The sequence below is a fragment of the Eublepharis macularius genome, chromosome 1, assembly GCF_028583425.1.
Source record: "Eublepharis macularius isolate TG4126 chromosome 1, MPM_Emac_v1.0, whole genome shotgun sequence".
Lineage (NCBI taxonomy): Eukaryota > Metazoa > Chordata > Lepidosauria > Squamata > Eublepharidae > Eublepharis > Eublepharis macularius.
Genome location: NC_072790.1, coordinates 202,972,927 through 202,994,587, shown reverse-complemented (window position 1 = coordinate 202,994,587; position 21,661 = coordinate 202,972,927). Strand labels below are relative to the sequence as shown.

Sequence of the window (21,661 nt, the reverse complement as noted above, 5' to 3'; positions counted from 1 at the left end):
GGTCCATTGCCACAAATGGGACCCAAAAATTCAGCCGTTCACCTCTTCGTGGCAACGCCATGAAGCAAAAACATGCTAAAAAGCCACGGATCCTCATGGATCCTCTTGATTTTTACATGGGGTCACCCCAAATCCACCATACAATACCCAATCAAGTCCATTGCCACAAATGGGACCCAAAAATTCAGCCGTCCACCGCTTTGTGGCACCGCCACGTGGCAAAAACATGCTAAAAAGCATGGATCCTCACGGATCATCTTGATTTCTACGTAGGGTCACACAAAATCCACCATACAATACTAGATCATGTCCATTGCCACAAATGGGACCAAAAATTCAGCCATCCACCGCTTTGTGACACTGCCACGGGAGAAAAACATGGTTCAAAAGTACGGATCCTCACGGATTCTCTTGATTTTTACGTGGGATTATCCAAAATCCACCATACAATAAAAGATCAGGTCCATTGCCACAAATGGGACCCAAAAATTCAGCTGTCCACCTCTTCGTGGCACCGCCATGAGGCAAAAACATGCTAGAAAGCCATGGACCCTCATGGATCTTCTTGATTTTTATATGGGGTCACCCCAAATCCACCATACAATACTCAATCATGTCCATTGCCACAAGTGGGATGCAAAAATTCAGCCATCCACCGCTTAGTGGCACCGCCACGGGGCAAAAACATAGTTCAAAAGCACGGAACCTCAAGGATCCTCTTGATTTTCACGTGGGGTCAGCCAAAATACACCATACAATACTTGATCATGTCCATTGCCAAAAATGGGACCCAAAGATAAAGTTGTCCACCCCTTCGTGGCGCCGCCACGGGGCAGAAACATTGTTCAAAAGCACAGATCCTCACGGATCCTCTTGATTTTTAAATCGGGCCATGCAAAATCCACCATACAATACTAGATCAAAAACATGCTAAAAAGCCACGGACCTCATGGATCCTCTTGATTTTTTCATCGGGTCACCCAAAAACCACCACACAATGCTCAATCATGACCATTGCCACAATTGGGACCCAAAACTTCACCGCTTCATGGCACTGCCATGGGGCAAAAACATGGTTCAAAAGCACGGATGCTCACGGATCCTCTTGATTTTTAAATGGGGCCACCCAAAATCCACCATAGAATACTCGATCATGTTCATTGCCACAAATGGGACCCAAAGATTAAGCTGTTCACCTCTTCGTGGCGCTGCCACGGGGCAAAAACATGGCACAAAAGCACGGATCCTCACAGATCCTTTTGATTTTTAAATGAGGCCATGCAAAATCCACCATACCATACTAGATCAGGTCCATTGGCACAAATGGGACTGAAAAATTCAGCCATCCACCTCTTTGTGGCACCACCACGGGGCAAAAACATGGCTCAAAAGAACGGATCCTCACGGATCCTCTTGATTTTTAAATGGGGCCACGCAAAATCCACCGTACAATAGTAGATCAGTTCCATTACCACAAATGGGACCCAAAAATTCAGCCATCCACCATGGGGCAAGAGCATGCTAAAAAGCACGGATCCTCGAGGATTTACTTGATTTCTACATGGGGCCACGCAAAATCCACCATACAATACAAGATCATGTCCATTGCCACAAATGGGACCCCAAAATTCAGCCATCCACCACTTCGTGGCACCGCCACAAAGCAAAAACATGCTAGAAAGGCACGGATCCTCATGGAACCTCTTGATTTTTACACAGTGCCTCCCAAAATCCACCCTAGAATCCCAGATCATGTCCATTGTCACAAAATGGACAAAAAACCACAGCGGAGCAAAAACATGGCTAGAGGCACGGATCCTCAAGGATACTCTTTATTTTTATGTGGGGCCACCTAAAATCCACCTTACAATACCAAATCAGGTCTATTGCCACAAATGGGAAGAAAAATTTAAGCCATCCATCACTTCATGCCACCACCATGGTGAAAAAACATGGTTCAAAAGCACGGATCCTCATAGATCCTCTTGATTTTTACATTGGGTCATCCAAAGTCCACAATACAATCCCAGATCATATCCTTGCCACAAATTGCACCAACAAATTCAGCCAGCCACCACTTTGTGGCACAACCACAGCACAAAAACACGGTTCAAAAGCATGGATCCTCAAGAATCCTCTTGATTTTTACATGGGGCCACCCAAAATCTACTATACACACCCAGATCATGTCCATTGCCACAAAGGGGACCAACAAAAAATGGTTCAAAAGCACAGATCCTCATGGATCCCCTTTATTTTTATGTAGGCCACCCAAAATGCACCATAAAAAACCAGATCATGTCAATTGACAATGAATGTCAGCAACAATTCAGCCATTCACCAGTTCATGGCACCGCAACGGCGCTAAAACATGGTTTAAAATCACGGATCCTCATGAATCCTCCTGATTTTTACATGGCGCCACCCAAAATCCACCATATAATATCAAATTATGTCCATTGCCACAAATGGGACCAAAAATTCTGTCATCCACCTCTTCGTGGCACTGCCGGAGTGCAAAAAAATGGTTCAAAAACACGGATCCTCATGGATCATCTTTATTTTTATGTGGGGCCACTCAAAATCCACCATAAAAAAACAGATCATGTCCATTGCCACAAATGGGACCAAAAAATTCAGCCATTCTCCACTTCATGGCTCCGCCACAAAGCAAAAACACGGTTCAAAAGCACAGATCCGCATGGATCCTCTAGATTTTTACATGGGACCACCAAAAATCCACCATACTATCCCGGATCATGTCCATTGCCACTAAAGGGGCAAAAAACAGCTATCCACCCCTTCGTGGCACTCCCACAGTGCAAAAACATGGTCCAAAAGCATGGATCCTCATAGATCCTCTTGATTTTTATGTAGGGCCACCCAAAATCAACCACACAATACCTGATCATGTCCATATCCACAAATAGGACCAAAAAATTCAGCAACTCACTGCTTCGTGGCACAGCCACGGCGCGAAAACGTGGTTCAAAAGCACAGATCCTCATGGACCCTCTTAATTTTTACGTGGGACTGCCCAAAATCCACCATAAAATACCAACTCATGACCATTGTCACAAATGGAAATGAAAAATTCAGCCATCCACGTCTTTGTGGCATCACCTTGGTGCAAATACATTGTTCAAAAGCACAGGTCCTCATGGATCCTCTTGATTTTTACATGGGGCCACCCAAAATCCACCATACACTCCCAGATCATGTCCATTGCCACAAATGGAACCCAAAAATTCAGCCATCTATCCCTTTGTGGCACTGCCACGGCAGAAAAAGTTAATTCAAAAGCACGGATCTTCATGGATCCTCTTGATTTTTACATGGGGCAAGACAAAATCCATCATACAATCCCAGATCATGTCCATTGCCACAAATGGAACCAAAAATTTCAGCCATCCACTGCTTTGTGGCACCGCCACAGCGCAAAACATGGCTAAAAAGCACGGATCCTCATGTATGCTCTTGATTTTTACATGGGGCCATCCAAAATGCACCATACACTCCCAGATCATGTCCATTGCCAGAAACAGAACCAAAAAATTAAGCCATCCATTGCTTTGTGGCACTGCCACGGTGCAAAACATGAATCTAAAGCACGGATCCTCATGGATGCTCTTGATTTTTCCATGGGGCCACCCAAAATCCACCATACAGTCCAAGATCATGTCCATTGCCACAAATGGAACCCAAAAATTCAGCCATCTATCCCTTTGTGGCACTGCCACGGCAGAAAAAGTTAATTCAAAAGCACGGATCTTCATGGATCCTCTTGATTTTTACATGGGGCAAGACAAAATCCATCATACAATCCCAGATCATGTCCATTGCCACAAATGGAAGCAAAAAATCCAGCCATCCACAGCTTTCTGGTACCTCCATGGGACAAAAACATGGTTCAAAAGCACAGATCCTCATGGATCTTCTTGATTTTTACATGGGGCCACCCAAAGTCCGCCATACAATCCGAGATCAAGTCCATTTCCAGAAATATCAAAAAAATCAGTCATACACCACTTCATGGCATCGCCATGGTGCAAAAACATGGTTCAAAAGCATGGATTCTCATGGATGTTCTTGATTTTTACATGGGGCCACCCAAAATCCACCATACAATCCCATATAATGTCTATTGCCACAAATGGAACCAAAAAAATCAGGCACCCACCACTTCACAGCACCACCACAGGTCAAAAACATGCTTAAAAACCACTGATCCTCATGGATCCTCTTGATTTTTGGTGTGGCCACCAAAACTCCACCATATAATCAATGTCACGTCAAACAAGATAGTGATGGTCAGACAGTCCTCTTGGCTGAACTGACTCTTCTCTATCCCAGTGTTGTTCTCCATGAGCAAAACTGAGGGTGGCCAGCTACTCCACCAAACACTTGAGCATGGCATGGGTAGAATTAAACATGTGCTAAGATTGCTGATCCGGTGATACTTTGGCATGCCTGCCAGGTCTGGTTCTGGAGCAATTGGTGAGTAGCTTTCACACTACATGAGATGTGTGATCTGCAGGCATCTCATGAGGAGACACTGGAATTCACAAGTTGGAGAGTCTGTTCAAGGTTCCTCAGAACAATCCAGACCCAGTGTGTCCTTCATCACAAGGTGACGTTTGTGGGCCACACAGTAAATATGCTTATAGCCCACTTGGTCTGCCACTGTCAGGATGATTTTGCCACCACTGGTCACCATGAATCCTGTGGTGACATCCTTACCCATTGAACTAATTGCCACCTTGATGGTGGCAGCAATGTTTTCTGCAATGTGCAATGCAGCATGGAGCAAAGCCTTGCAGTATCTGACCTAGTGCCCTTCCATCTCATCTTGCCTGATGCTGGTTAGGTGGGTAAGCACAGAAAAAAAAATAGAGACAATCCAGATCCAGAATTCAGGGATCCCAGAAAAATCAAATTCGCCAAATCTGGGAAACATTCTCTGATCCAGTCCATTCTCTGATCAGAGAAAATCTCAGTTAATTTGGCAATTTTTCCCTATCTGGGGGGGCTATCCAAGGGGTGGGTGGGTGGCATTTCAAACAAACTTCACCAAATTTGCAGGGAACCTACTTCTGACTGTCACCCAAGTTTAATACATTGGATTCATGTTTTATGGCTTTGGTGGTAACACAGAGTACTGGAGCCAGTATTTGTGGTGTGTTCTGCAGCCATGGGCCAGGGGCATGATGAAGGATTTGATGGTGAGTTTTGGATGACCCCTGTAAAAATCTAGGGTATCCACGAGAATTCATGCCTAGGAACCAAGTTTGGAAGGGATCATATGGTGACTTTAAGGTGACCGTAAGTACAAATACACAAGATCCATGCGGATCCATGATTTCCAACCAAGTTTTTGCACCATGGCGCTGTGGCAAAAAAGTGGATCAGTGATTTTTGTGGTTCAATCTGTGGCTATAAACATAATATGTATTGAATGGTGAACTTTTGCTGACTCCATATAAATATCCACAAAATTCATGAGGCTCACTGCTTTCAAACCATGTTTTTGTGGCATGATAGCGCCACGAAGTGGTGAATGGATGATGTTTGTGGTTTAGTCTGAGGCTACAGGCATGATATGGTATTGTATGCTCAATTTTGGGTGACCCAGTGTAAAATTCAGAGGATCCATGGCTGGGAACCACCTTTTGCAGTGTGGTGGTGCCCTCAAATAGGGAGTGGGAGATTTTTGTGGTTCAGTTTGTGGGTATGGATATGGTATTAGATTGTATGGTGAGTTTGGGGGATCTCATGTAAAAATCCAGAGGCTCCATGAGGATCCATCCTTTCCAACCACGTTTTTGCAATGTGGCACAGCCAAAAAGTAATGGGTGAGTACTTCTGGGGTTCAGTCTGTGGCTCTGAACATGTTATGTGATTGGGTGACCCCATATAAAAATCCACAATATCCATGAGGATACATGCATTCCAACGTGGGTTTTGAGGCACAATGGTGCAATCAAGAGGTGGATGGATTATTTTTGAGGTTCAGTCTGTGGCTACGGACATGTTTTGGGATTGCATGCTGAATTTTGGGTGAGCTCGTATAAAAAGGCATAGGATGCATAAGGATCTGTGCTTTTGGAACAGGTTTTTGCACCATAGCGGTGCCACAAAGCAATGGGTGTCTGTTTCTTTTGTGCCATTTGTGGCCATGGACATGATCTGGGATTGTATGGTTGATTTTGGGTAACCCCACGTAAAAATCAAGATGATCTGAGAGGATCCATGCTTTTGAGCCATGTTTTTGCCCCATGGCGGTGCCACAAAGTGGTGGACGGCTGGTTTTTCTGGTCCCATTTGTGTCATTGGACATGATCTAGTATTGTATGGTGGATTTTGTATGGCCCCATTTAAAAATCAAGAGGATCCGTAAGGATCCGTGCTTTTGAACCAGGTTTTTGCCCTGTGGCTATGTCACGAAGGGGTGGACAGCTTAATTTCTGGGTCGCATTTGTGGCAATGGACATGATCGAATATTCTATGGTGGATTTTGGATGAGCCCATGTAAAAATCAGGAGGATCCGTGAGGATCTGTACTTTTGAACCATGTTTTTGACCCGTGGCAGTGCCACGAAGTGGTGGATGGCTGAATTTTTGGTCCCATTTGTGGCAATACACATGATCTAGTATTGAGCGGTGGATTTTGAGTGACCCCACGTAAAAATCAAGAGGATCCGTGAGGATCCGTGCTTTTAAACCCTGTTTTGCCCCGTGGTGGTGCCACGAAGAGGTGGACAGCTGGTTTTTTGGGTCCAATTTGTGTCAATGGGCATCATCTAGTATTGTATGGTTTATTTTGGGCGGCCCCATGTGAAAATCAAGAGGCTCCTTGAGGATCCGTGCTTTTGAACCACGTTTTTGCCCTGTGGCGGTGCCACGAAGGGATGGACAGCTTAATCTTTGGGTCCCATTTGTGGCAATGGACATGGTCGAGTATTGTATAGTGGATTTTGGATGATCCCATGTAAAAATCAAGAGGATCCGTGAGGATCCGTGCTTTTTAGCATGTCTTTGCCCCGTGGCGCTGTCATGAAGCAGTGGATGGCTGATTTTTTGGGTCCCATTTGTGGCAATGGACATGATTGAGTATTGTATGGTGGAATTTGGGTGACCCCATGTAAAAATCAAGAAGATCCTTGAGGATCCGTGCTTTTGAACCATGTTTTTTGCCCTGTGGCAGTGCCACGAAGCGGTGGATGGCTGAATTTTTGGTCCCATTTGTGACAATCGACATTTGTCCCATTTGGTCCCATTTGTGTAAGTGGACGGCTGGTTTTTCTGGTCCCATTTGTGTCATTGGACATGATCTAGTATTGTATGGTGGATTTTGTATGGCCCCATTTAAAAATCAAGAGGATCCGTGAGGATCTGTACTTTTGAACCACATTTTTGCCCCGAGGCGGTGCCACACAGCCGTGGACGGCTGACTTTTTGGGTCTCTTTTGTGGCAGTGGGCATGACTGAGTAGTACATGATGGAATTTGGGTGACCCCATGTAAAAATCAAGATGATCCATGAGGACCGGTGGCTTTTTGCTTCATTGCGGTGCCATGAAGAGTTGGATGGCCGAATCTTTGGGTCTGATTTGTGGCAATGGACCTGATCTAGTATTGTATGGTTGATTTTGCATTGTCCCATTTAAAAATCAAGAGGATCCGTGAGGATCCGTACTTTTGAACCATGTTTTTGCCCTTTGGCAGTTCCATGAAGCGGTGGATGGCTCAATTTTTGATCCCATTTGTGGCAATGGACATGCTGTAGTAATGTATGGTGCATATTGGGTGACCCCACGTAAAAATCAAGAGGATCCGTGAGGATCCGTGCTGTTGAAGCGTTTTTGCCCCGTGGCGGTGCCACAAAGCAGTGGACGGCTGGGTTTTTTTGGTCCAATTTGTGTCAATGGATATGATCTAGTATTGTATGGTGTGTTTTGGGTGGCCCCTTGTAAAAATCAAGAGGATCCGTGAGGATCCGTGCCTTTTTAGCATGTTTTTGTGACGTGGTGGCACCACGAATTAGTGGATGCATGATTGTTTTGTTGCTGTTTGTAGACTAGGACATGATATATAATATGACAGCACTTTTGTTTTGTTTCAACATAAAAATCGTATGAATTCATGAGGATCCGTTTAAAATCACCTGGATCCTGCTTTTACCCACTCCCTCATTGAACTTTATTACAAGAGGCCAATATAGCTATCCCTATGCCAGTCTAAATAGGCAAGAATTTAACAAAGCTTTCACCATTTCCCAGGCTAGGAAAATAATCACCTACTAAATATCTTCCTGTTGAACTCATAAGAACTTGGCCCGAAAGAAAGATAAATAAATATGGTAACCCCAGAAATGCCTTCTCAAACTAGGGTTGCCAGCTCCAAGTTGAGAAATTCCTGGAGATCGGGGGGGGGGGGGGGGTGAAACCTGGAGAAACCTGGAGAAAGTGCATTTTGGGGAGGGAAAGGACCTTGGCATGACATAATTCCATAGAGTCCACGCTCAAAAGTGGCCATTTTCTCCAGGTGAACTGATCTCTGTGGCCTGGAGACCAGTTGTAATTCCAGGAGCTCTCCAGCCACTACCTGGAGGCTGGCAACCCTATCTCAGACTGACTTGTAAAACGTAGGTTTTAGAGCAGATTATTCGACGAACTAATGAAGCGCTTTAAACTATCTACCTCTAAAACAGTGAAGGCCTCGAGGCTATTGTGAGACAAACAGCATCTTTACGAATTTTTAATTGCTGTTCCTTTTTCCCGCACAGAACCAGCAAGTAATGTCTCAGTGTTACCGTATCACAGCAGATTACCAGAGAATGACAGAAGGCGCTAAACGTAGTGAAGGCGGAGTTTGGCTTTCCCATCATCTGACGAAAAACCCTCCCATGTCTCTCACGCACACTCCCTCTTCCCCCCTCCCCCCGACCGGATCGGGCGTATTCTGAAGTTAGCCGCCATGTTGGATTTAAAGGGGCTGCAGCCACATTGGGAGGAGCCAGAAAGAGGGCTGTTTTTTCTCCCCTCCTTTAGACTTTGGGATCGCAGCAACCACCGTGGTCTTTGTTGGGGGGCGGGTAAAAGCGAGTCTTAAGCGCATGCGCGCGCCCCCATCCTGTGAGCCTAAGAAGGCAGAAAAAGCAGCAGGTAAGGAACCGTTTTTATCCCTTCCTTTAAAAACAAAAAAAGGATGGGAGAGGGTTTGCTGGGTGAAATTGCTGGCTCTTTGCCTAGGAAACAAGGCTGAGGAGACTGATGTCCTGGCAAGAGGGCATACAGCCTATTGCTGGCAAAAGGATGGGCCTTTGGGGGTCTCTCTAGTGATGGATGATGATGCTTAATATTTTCGAGGCGTGAGGAGCGGGGCGTCACGCTAAATCGCTGTCATCTGAAAATCATTTACCCCACCCCACTCACCCCCATGTGTGGGAACTGACGGGAAAATGCTCTCTTGAGATGCTCAGGAGCACTGCGGTCTTTTTAAAAATGTGTACCTGGTAAAAATTAAAGCCTGATTTCAGCCTGGTGGCAAATAGTGTGCCTGAGAGTCCGATCCGCTTTATCCCTTCCGTCATCCCGCTGACTGGTCGTTCATCCCTGACTCAGCTGCAGATTTTTGCTTCTGAATGGCTACATCTGCCCTACTGGCAAAGCAAATGACTGCGTGCTGGGCCCTAAGAAGGGACAGAAGGGCGGAAGCCCCAGAGTCTTGGCCCTTCGGCTCTAGCAGCAGTCGTATGGCTTGATAGACTGACAGGGGGTGAGGGATAGGCAGGGATGGCTGGTGCTCATGGCTCCCAAGTTGTCTGGGGCTATGAGCTTGTTGCTAAGGTAGTGCCAAGGTAGTTTCTGAGGTGAGCCCTAATGGCTCCATAAAAGGCTCCTTTCCAGTATTGCTTTTCCTTATTTTTCTACACTGATACAGCTGTCTTCTTGCAGATTCAGGGCTGCTGCTGATAATTTGGTTTGTGTGTGCTTAAATTCACTCTTGGCTCTTTGTTACATTGTCTGCTCAATCTGTGCTTTAAACATTCTTCGTTTGGGATTTTTTGACTTGGGACCCGTTGCTATGAGTTCTTTCTTGCTTTGAGAATTAAGGAATCAGGGATCTCTCCTGTGCATCTAATTCATCCCTTCCCAATTCACGTCTATGATATGAGAAAAATATTTAAATCTGGCATATTTTTCCTAACTGGAAGGCAATAAAGATTTTCTGATGCAACATTCTGCAAGCGTGTTAAGTATTTCGAATCTTTCCCCTATTTTGCAAAGAATTTTTGCTCTTTTTTTCAACCCCCATCTAAACATTTGAAGCTGTTGAATTACACCATCTTTTTAATCGTTCAGATATCTGAGGAAATTTTGATCTCTGAAGCCAGCTTTGCTGTACTAGGGGAGGAGTTGGTGTGTGTGTGTGCTTAGCTACAAAGTCTGCGGTGTATGTGGCACCATCCTGCTATTTATAACCATGATGCTATCTCACCCATGGGGCTGCATGCTGAGGCCTTCTGGAACAGGGACTTTAATGGATTCTTTGAGTCTATAACCTTGGGCACTCCCTGTTTTCTAGGGATTAAGTTGTTATGGCTGCAGTACTATATCAAGTTAGGTGTGTTTATGCCCATTGATTTTAATGGGCATAGATGTGCCTATCTCCTCATAGGACTGGGCTGCACACAAATTAAAGGTTTGCTCCTCTTACACTTGAACCAATCCTTTCTCTAATCTGTGAGATCTGACCTGTCAAAGCAAGAGATTAACGGTATTTATTCCCTGCTTTTTTTCTTGATGGGGACCCAAAATGGTTTACAATGTTCTCCCTTTCTTCATTTTTCCCTCAAACAGCCCTGTGAGGTAAGTTAGGCTGTGAGAGAGGGACTTGTCCAAGCCCACCCACTGGGGCAGAGTGGAGATTTGAAACTGGATTTCACAGATTTCATCACAATAGTTGGTGCATCAAATATTGCATGGATAGAAAATATAGGGCATGCTCCATGTTCAGTTGCTCCAAAGGCTATTTAATCCAGCATACTTTATGCGAGTACCTGGTATTGTTAATTTTTTTAAGTATCACTGTTCTTGAAGATGATATTGAGCTGAGATGGCAGAAGAGAAAGAGGAGGGTATTCTTCAGAGTGCTGCTTTAGTTAGTATTCTTACTAGGGAAAGAATTCTACAGTTTGTTGGCAAAAACTTTGGAACTTGTTTGTGCTTGCATTATTTATGAATATTAAAATGCTTGCTTTGGAGAGTACAAATAAAGATATATGTGGTTTTCTTTAACTTTAAACCTGGTGTCAAAACAGTAAAGGAAATGTTTTTTACATCTCACTCAGCACGCAGAAAGATATTCTCCTTGGCTGCCTTCTCTAGTGAGCAGATTTTGAACAGGGCATTTTGGCATACACTTTGGATGCGGCAGGTCCTAAATTCTCACACAATCCCTGGAATCCCCACCTTTTTAGAACAAGGACTTCAGGAGCAGAGCTGGAAAGACCTCTGCCTAAGATCTTGGAGTGCCACTTCCTGTTGAAGACTAGTCTGTATGAACAAATAGTCTAACTCTGTGTATAGCAGCTTCATACATTTATGTTAGAAATGTGTATGAATAGTTTGTTTCCTACTCCTAGACAAAGGATGACTGTAACAGAAGACTCTGGATTCTTTTATAGCTCCTTATATAGCCAAAAGAGTATTGATATGTGTTTTTTTTAAAGTTAGGAAGCAGTCATAGAAATATTAGCCTTGATCCAATGGTTCCAGCACATTTACAAAGCCCTATATGAGCAAGTGTTTCCTCTTCTCTTTTGAGACTAAAATTGTGGGCGCATGCAATGTGGAATTAATGTATGCGGAGCTTGTCCTTGTAAAATATAATGGGAAGTCCTTGAATACTCATGAAACTACCTTATACGACACTCACTATTGTCTGCTCTAACTGGCAGTGCCTCCCCAAGGTTTTAGGTAAAGGTCATTCACATCACCTGCTACTTGATTCTTGTAACCAGAGATGCTAGGGATTGAACCTGGGATCATTTGCATGGAAAGCAGATGTGCTATCATTGAGCCGGTCTTTCCCCCAGTGGATAAGAGCGAGTGTGATGTTGATTATAGATTTCCATTAGCTTAGATGATTGTATTCATTTACACTGTTTTGTGGTTATAAAATGTCTTCCAGTTAAAATTCTTGAACAGTAAGGAATCAGATCTTTTCTGCAGCAGTGTTGCAAGCTAATCAATGAGAAAGTAGCTTTCAAACTTGTCAGACCAAGAACAAGATTAAAACCCAGCATACAACATAGAGCCCCTATAAAATACACTACTGCAATCTAGTAGCTGTTAAGAATATATTTCTAAATTAGACTTTTGGGCTGTTGATCCTTAAATGTAAACTGGATACTTGGTTTATGAGCTTCTCCAAAGGAGAGGTCCCCTTTGGAGGTATCTAGTTATGTTGCGTTCTTCAGAAAAGACTCATCCTTTTCTTCTAGATGACTGGCACTTCTTAGAAATATTTTCCCTAAAGAGACTGTTGGGGTTTGTTTGGAAGCAATTCATTTGTATCGGTATTAATCTTTCTATATTAAGAAGCCACCATAAGGCTATGATTATTCATGGCTAAATTGTCTTTAACACATACGCTATACAATGATGTATAATTAAAAGGATTAGATTGTGAGTAGTTTGGTGCCCAACAGTTAACTAAAGGTTAGAGAAAATGCTACCTTTCAAATTGCTTAGACCAGTGGTTTTTGTGCTGAAATGTGGTCTCTGTCTCTTTCAACAAGGTAGCTGGGTACAAAAGGGAAACTACATCCTATCAGTGCAATCCTAAGCATATCTATTTAGAATCTCACTCATGTCTTCTCAATTTTGCTTATTCCCACTTTTACAAACTTACCAGAAAGCAGTACTTTTCTCAATGGAAACTGTATTACCTCCAAGCCTTCTTAGGTAGCAAAACACTAGAGGTGGAGCCAGTTTTTCAGACAGATGGACTTTTACATCTCCTCGTAAGAAGCTCTGCCAGGTACATTGTGAAGAGCTCCAAAAACTCCTCTATAAATTGGGCAACTGAGTGACTATTAGTGCAGTCCTAAGGTGTTTGTAGTATTGCAGCCTAAAATACCCACTACTGGTGAAGCTTGTGTGCTGTCTCCCTTGATGGGCAGCTCTGGATCTGCCTCCTTCCAATCACCCTGTACTTGGATAGGGGGCCAGGGGGAAATAGCTGTTCAACATTTGTGCTGAGTATGATCAAATGATACATTCTTGATGTGACCATGAAGTTACTTGTCTTCAGAAGAAGCTGTCTGACATAAGCAGATATCTAGAGAGGTGATCGAAAAGTTAAATGTCCTGAAAAGTTATGTTCGTTCCTGTTTGGTGCTTGCCTCCTTCCACTCATGAAGCATACCCAGTTCAGTGAACTGGTGCCTCACCCTCTGGAGGTTGGGTAATTCTTTGCCATTCCCACCCCCCAATAAAAAACAAAGAAGTTTTTTTCTATGCAAGCAAAGTGAGCCTCCAATTTTAATACCAAAAAAGTGTATTCGCTGTGGGAAATTTGGAAATATATAGTGGCATCTAGAAGTAACAGCACCCCAACTACTGGGAATCTGGAAATACATTGTGGAAGCTTCATTATATGACTTCATTATAGGAGGCAATCTCAGTTCCCCTTTAAGCCATTCAGTGGGCGCAAAGCAGACTGCCCTTCAGTGCCCCTTCAGTGCCATTCAGTGCCCCTTTAAGCCATTCAGTGAACGCAAGACTGTTTCTAGAGATGAGGCAGGCCTTCCTAGGGGGGTTTGGGCAGTTGCTATGGGAAATATAAAAAGAGATTGAATACGAAGTGGTTGTGCAGTAGAGAAGAAAACTAAAAGAAAAGAAAAGGAGCAAGACATGTAAGGAGCAGTCTAGAGTCACCAGACTATTATCACATAAAATTGCAAAGTGATTTGGGGAAAAAAACATAATTGTGCTCACCACTTCACATAGATGCTTCTCATCTTAGTTAAGAGGGGGAAATGTAATGTTTGGAGTCCCTTTCTTTAACAAAGGTAAGCTAAGCACATAAACTGTCTCCCTCATCTCAATCTTCTCAGTTCTCTGTAGACAAAATTGCTTTCTCTCAGACGTGAGAATTCCTGTAATGAACTGAACAACAAAAGTCACACTCAGAGAAATTAGTTGCCTTAAAATCTCACTTGAAAACTATCGGAGAAGCTAGGCAGAACTAACGTCTCACTAATTCCAACAGGGTGTAAGTATGTCTTATGCTGAAATGAGACAGTGTCAAGGTCACTTGCCCATTTTATAATGTAGCTAGATTTTTCAAGCATTGTCTTCAATGTTGTGTAAAACTAACAGATGGAAGAAATTGGTGGAATAATTTACTCTGAACATATATTTCCAGGTGGATTTGAAACTTTAGTCTATTTCTGAGTTGAGGTGATTGAACATCTAAAGCTAGATTTGACCCTTTTTGTTATCCAAATAGGAGGTCTCCTTAATTCAATTTGCAAGATACAAAAAAAGGCTGACACTGAGAGATCTCTGTCTTTTGGTGCTACACCTCTGAAGATGCCAGCCACAGCTGCTGACGAAACGTCAGGAACTACAATGCCAAGATCACGGCAATACAGCCTGGAAAACCCACAACAACCATCGTTCTCCGGCCGTGAAAGCCTTTGACAATACATCAAAAAAAGACTATTAATGATAGGACATTTTGGAGGACATTCATTTATAAGGTCCCCACAAGTCAGAAAAGACTTGATAGCACATAACACAAACATAAATGGGAGGTGACTTAATGGCACATAACCCAAAACTAAGTAGTGGTGTATACTCACAGAACTGTTTTGATTAAGGTTCCTATGGAGGGTTGGGGGAGATTTAATGTATACTGTTATCGCGACAGTGTTTAAGAAGAAAGATACCTTGTCTAGCATCCAAATGAAAGAGATAAGAGAGAACCAGAGTCATATGATCGTTGCCTTTCAGTGTAAACAGAAGCCAAATGGTAGCAATAAACAGGGAGGAAGTGCCCGGCCTTATGCCCCCAGTTTACAGGTAATTGCTTTCTACAGCTTCTATACAGTCTTAATCTGGTTATTTAACTTTCCATGTTGTTAGTTGGTACAGTATTGTGGGACTTGTTTTTGGCTATCATAATACTACAGAGTTTGAAAATGTGTAGATCTAAGATCCAAAACTTGCCTGTCCACCTACAAAAAGGCAGAATTCTTCCTTATAACTGCCACAGATAGCCATTTGCAGTGCATCCTAAGCAGAGTTAGAGCCTTCTAATTCCATTGAAGTCAATGGGCTTAGAAGGATCTGGTTAGGATGGCACTGTTCGTGCTGGAACAGAGAAAGGACATGCTGCTTGAAAACCCAGTAACCTTCTAATTTTACTTCTTATCCTCCCCACCTCCCATTTTTCTGTTTAGCAAACAAATTAAGTTGACGCCTTTCCTCCAAAGAATTCAGGAGAGTATATGTAGGGGTATCCCATTTTATCATTGTAACAGCTTTGTTGGGGTATATAGGGTGGAAATAGAATGGCTTGACCAAGGCCACACAATTAGCTTCCTGGCAAAGCCGAGGCTGAGTGACTCTGGTTCAAATCTAACATCCCACCCGCTGCTCAACTCTGGCTTTTCTGTAGAACGGGTGGTTGGTGGCTTTATTAGTCAAGCAGCATTTAGTCAAATCACTTCCTTGGTGATTTTAAAAACAAGCATGGTATATTATATGATCTACCTGAAGTCTGCCCAGCCTCTCTTGAAGGCTGTAAGAGTTGAGGCACAGTGTTTGTCAAACGGCTTTATGGATCGCTACAGAAGGGAAGGGAAGGCCCCAGCCATTTTGAAAAGGGATGTGCAATTTCCAGACATCATAACAAGGGCTTTGTGATGTTCCTCCAGCTTTCCACCCAGAACTCTGCAGTATATTGACTAGTACAAAAAAACAAATTAGTTAACTCTTACTGTGAAACAATGATATTACAGCATGTTGAAAGTTAATGAATTATTATAAATTTTTGCAGCCTTAGGGAGAGTTTTTTTAAATGTGACTGATTCATTTTGTATTTTAAAAATATTTTCATTATAAATTTGTTTATATTAAAAGAAATGCCCATGATTGACTTTGTCTTTTTCTCCTGAAACATCAGGGTTGGCCTACAGTTACAAATTCAAACAAAGCAAAGCAACAACTATTATTAATAAGTAAACTCCAACTGGGCTAAGTCCTTACCATGTTAGATCTGCTTTCCTCCCTTCTCCATTCTTCATCCTGTATCCCTAATATCTTTATGATGGGGTTGAGTTGTTGTTGGCCACTGTCACATCCACAGGGAAAGAGAATGGTATTGCGGCTTCTGATTCATGTATAGGTCTAAATTTTGGTGTCTGTTTGGAGGACGAGTAAACTGGGAGGACACTTTGTAGACTTGATAACCCTGTTCTAAATTATAACGCAGGAACAAAAATAATGCCGAGTTTTTAGAAGCTCTGCAATCTTGATATAGTCTTGTCTAAGCTGTACAAAACTCTTTATTTATTGAATTATCTTTCCATGTTGACTGATTCCAGCTGTTTTAAGTTTCATTATCCCTTGATGTGCATGTACACATCTTGGCATAATATGGTACAGAGTCCAACTGCATTAGCAACCCCAGAGACCATTGGGTGAGGCTGGAATTAAGCCAGCTAGGAAATGGTAGACCTGAGTTAATATTTACCCAGAAGCAGAGTAAAAGCCTTGTTTTCTCCTCTGTTAATATAAGTAGGAGACAGGGCTGCCTTGTACTTGTGGCTAGTGCTTATCCTGCCCAGCCCCACCCTATACTTGTTTAAAGCTTTGATTCTGCTTTTGGCTCAAGAGGTCCAAGCGTGTGTGAGTGTGCGCATGCCGATTGGCCATTTGAGGAAGGTAAGGTATGTTTACACATTTTAGGCAGTAGTTGAGGAAGGTATGTGTTCTGGCATGCTATTAAAAGAAGAGGCAAATGCTACATTGCATGGATGGGGGGGTGGGGTAGCTCATGATTTTGCATGGGGAAATAGCAAAAGAGGCCATAACGTATAAAATGAGGGCAGGAGGAATGTCAAGACTGAAAGATACGTGTGGGAAGGTCTAGAAGCTGTGCTCGGTGAAGACACAGTATGGTTTTTCAATATATGTCTTGCCTTCCAGAAGCAGAGCTTTCCCCCAAAGCAGCTCACAGCATGATAAAACCATTCAAGAACACTTCAAGCTGAAATCCAAAACAAAGCAGCAGCTAGTAATCCACCACAGTAGTCTGAAAGGCTCTCTGGGAAAGCAGCTTTGGTTTCCACAATGAGGGTGTGACCATTTGAAAGGCTCTTCTTCCTGTAACCTCTCTCTTAAACTCAGTGGTCCAAATGCTTATCCTATGCTCATGAAAACATATACCTGGAAAATTCTTTTGGTCTTTAAGGTCCTGCTCGATCCAAATGTTGTTCAGTAGTCCAAGGTATCCACAGCAAGGTCTTTTGAAGGCCAAGGTGTGCATGGGAATATAACATTCCCTGACTACCAGAAATGCTAATCCAAACCTCATTTATTTTCTTAGCACTGTGAAGAATTGATTATTGTTTACAAGTCTTCATCTGCCCCCTCCCCAGCTGTTTACAAGTTGAGTAAAGCTATTGTCCTATGTGTGAAAGTTCATTGAAATCAGCAGAGGTTGCTCCTGAGTAAAAGTGTTCAGAATCAGGAGCATTCAGATGATTGGACGCTTTGCTAAATTGCTAGAGAGCGAGGTCAGAGATATTGACATTCCACAACCCTTGAAGATTACCTGTCCTTGTTTATGGTACACGTATTCCAGCCTGCCTTTAAGGAGCAAATGAGCAGTAGCTAAGCATGAGGGTACTGCATACTAGCTCACTTGGCCTGTCCCTTAAATGGGGAGCAGATGAGCAGTTACCCAGAAAGATGGGAAATATCTAGTTGAGGGTTTGAAGAACTAGGAGCAATAATTAAAAGACAGATATTGTGAGAACTGAACCCAAATGTGATGTCAGTGTACAGAAAAGCAAAAATATTTGTAGAGGGGAATTAAAAACTTTTACACAGTTGTAGTGCCAATCAGCCCATATAGATTTTCATTTGATATTAAAGCCTCTGTATCCTGCCTTCCTCCCCTCCCCCCACAAAAATCTTTACGGTACATTGAAATCATAATATGTCTCAATCAACCCCTTAATTTTTTTAAAGAGACGTGTTAGTTTCCCTACTGATCCACATTTGGCTCTTGAGCTACATTTCCTAGTCCCCTGCTATTGACAGTCTGGGTGGGACATCTAGAAAAGCCAAGTTACATACAGGAGAGGCAGTTTCTGGCTTGTGGTCCTTAGCTTTTCCAGTGGCATGAACTGATGCATGTCTGTGCTTGCATGAGAGCATTTGCTGTTTCTCAGTAGTCTGGCTGCATCTGCTGCTGCAGTGGGTGGGTCACCGAGCTGCATTGTAATTCTGCCTCTGGTAGGGAGAGAGCTCTTCGATGAGCAGATGCTTGTCTTCTCTGTGTGCAGCTGATACACATCGGCTTGCAGTACAGCATCACTTGGTCTGGGGAGGCTACCATGGAAAACCAGCTGCTCCTTCTACATAGTGTAAGTTGCTCTGTGTTGGGTGGGGGTTCTGCTCTCAGGGGACTGAAGGACAAAGGTTCATGCTGTGCTCATCTTTGCTGTTGCATTTAGCTGGATCCCCTCTTGGGAGAGGGCAAAGCGAGGTAGACCAGACAGCAATGGCCTGTGTATAGCAGGGACAGTTACTCTGTTGGCTCACTGGATTGGATTAAACGGATCTCAATATTCTTTTGATAGCTTTCTGAAAGCATGTCAGGGTGGGGCTTTGTAAGACAAAGCAGAGGAGAGCAGCTGACTTGCTTCTCTCCTGAGGACTGAAAACTGCTTGCTCCTGAAGCTCCCTTTGTGCTGTGTGTTTTCCAGTTCAACTGAAGTATAGAGGTAACCTGGCAAAGCTGGGGTCAGGTGATGCTTAAAGCGTTCCTAATGCATTGATAGAATGAAAAACATCAGTCAGGCATATCTACCAAAAGACATTCTTCTTTAAAAAAAATATCTCAATTTATGGCTTCTACCTTGCTTAAAATTGCTGGTGTTCTTTGGAACATAAAGCTTAACCTTCCTGTCCAACAGGGTTGCTGAGATGTGGAAAGGCCTATCAGCCACAAAAGATGCGAACAGAAGGATGGGACTAATGCACAGTAGTAACCATTGTACAGATCAAGGGCTACTGTGGTTGAATAAAGGGTGGATTTAATTTTGGTATAAGAGACTGGAGTTCAAGTGCTACCCCTACCACATATGCTATGTAGGCTTGGATAAGTTTCTCATCCTTGATTCTCCATTTGTAAAATAGAAGTTATACTGATCTTCTGATCTAAACCAGTAACACAGAGTAAAAACAAAAATGGCAGGCATGTTTAAGGTTTGATTTATTTATCTAAAACATTCTTATTCCATCTTTCTACTTAAGAAGGGTCCCCAAGGCCCTTCTTAACATTTAACATTTGAATGTTAAAATGATTTGGGGTTGCCAACTGCCAGGAGTGGGGAAAGTCCTGTTCCCTTAATGGGATAGTATTGACTTGGTAATGTTAGTTACCTCTGTGCTGTGAACCGTGCTAACTGCCCATTTTCACACATTAAGCCTCTATTAAAGGGACAAGACATTTTTCTCCAGGTCTGATGGGAACTCCTAGGTATGTTTCAAATTAAAAGTGCTGAGTCCTGGGTAACCCAGGCTAGCTCAATCTTGTAAGATCTCTGAAGTCAAGAAGGGTCAACTCTGATTAGTACTTGGATAAGAAACCACTAGGGAAGTCTGTGGTTGCTATGCAAAGGTTGCTATAAGTCTGTTGCAACTTGAAGGCCAAAAAATGACAACTTAAAACAACAAAGTATCTTATGGTGCTGAAATGTTAACTAGTTTATTGTGTCATAAGCTTTCATAGGCAAAACCTTGCTTTGAAACAAAAATAATACAAAGTCCCACACAGACTAATCATATTCACTGTAGGAAGCAGAAGTCCATCCACTTTGGTAGCAGTAGCTGTATAGGAAGATGCAGGCAAAATTTAATATTTATATATCCCTTAAACTATAATCTCGTCCCCCTAAACTGCTTGGCAGGTTTGCTTCTCTTCTAGGGCTCTTCATGCTTCTCGGACTGAATGCTTTCTAGAACTGCTTAGAAGGTATAAATATATATATATTTAATTTCTGTGTCTAATCAACCAGCTTATAAATGTCAGTTTATGCACTTGTGAAGATCAATTGATTTTTTTTCTTGGACTGTCCCTCTTTCCTGCTGTAGGTGTGAATCACATGTATGAATGTATTACTGTAAAACCTCCAGCATGTCTGAGAGAAAGCTGGAATTCACTCTTGCTAGCTGAGGTTATTTTAACGGGTGATGCCAGGGATTCAACCCAAGACCTTAATGTATTCAGCATATTTATATTCTGCTTCCCTCCCCTCCCACGAGGAGGGGAACAATCCGAAGTGGCTTACAATACACGGAGGGGAAAAAAACAAACACAGATAGGGAGGGGAGCTTCCAGTGTTCACACCTGTCTTCTCTCTCCACTGGCAGATCTTCAGCCTAGCTCTAGGCAGGACCTTTAGGTTAATACTGAAGAACAAGAGTCCTTTGGCTCACACCTCTGGACATGTCCTGGCCATATATAACTGTGTGCAGAGAGAACAAACTCAGTGAGATGTTATTCAGCTGCTGCTGTCTAGCAGGGTCTTCCCTAGTTCCCCCGTTCCCTATAAACCATGTGCCTTATTATTGTGGTGTGGGAATGTGGCCTTTTGTATTGTGGTCAGAGTGTGAGAGCTGCAGTTTTGTAGGCCGAGGCTGTGAATTGGAAACATGGAACACTTCACTTTGTATACCTTGATCTATGTTTGACATAGTACATTAAAAGGCATTTTCCATATGCCCAAATGCAATTTATTTTGAAGTCACCCAAACATATGTTTACTTGTCGTCTTTAGAAAGGATTCCTCCTTCATGTTGCTGTGCACAAAGCCCTTTTGAGTATTTGTTGGTCTTGGTGTGGAATCACGTTCCATTGCTCTAGGAATTGCTGAGTCGCCAAAGGAAAACAAAGTGGATGAAGCAGCATTAATTTGCACATGGGCAGTGTAAACAGTCCGTCCTGCCAAAGGCTCTGAATAAAGAAACTGGTTCAGGCTCTCTGAGCAGTACAGTTGCTTTGCCAGAGTGGGTAAATAAGAGAGAGAGAGGAGTCCTTGAACTGTAAAACAGAAGAATTAGCATTTATTTCATCTGGCCTACCTTTTCTCTAGCTGCAAGAACGATTTGCTCTTTCAGTGCATTTCGATAAAATGGGCATGTATGCACAGACTGTGATCCAGTCAACTTCTGGATTTATTTGGGCTAAATGAGCTTGTACCACATTTAATCATCTTGCTGTCGGATGAGCCAGCAAGTCTTTTGCCAGAGAGGTGGTGATGGTGCAGGCATCTGCTGTCTTGCCTTGCCTTAGGGAGTCTATGGGTTTAAAATACAGTGCGCTCACACCCTTCTGAGAAATTTTATTGCACA

General features: G+C 43.0%; 1 protein-coding gene across 6 annotated transcripts in view; it reads left to right on the top strand.

Moving 5' to 3' along the window:
- Window positions 1–8,983: 8,983 nt before the first annotated feature.
- KLC4 (kinesin light chain 4) overlaps window positions 8,984–21,661 on the top strand; it is a 53,637-nt gene continuing 40,959 nt past the window's right edge. For 4 of the 6 annotated variants that reach the window (XM_054984277.1, XM_054984282.1, XM_054984262.1 and 1 more), the window contains exon 1: window positions 8,984–9,163. The gene's annotated coding sequence lies outside the window, so the exon portion shown is untranslated. Of the gene's footprint in view, window positions 9,164–16,876; window positions 16,961–21,661 lie in introns of those variants that run through there. The other 2 variants (XM_054984280.1, XM_054984269.1) reach the window with 2 other exon arrangements.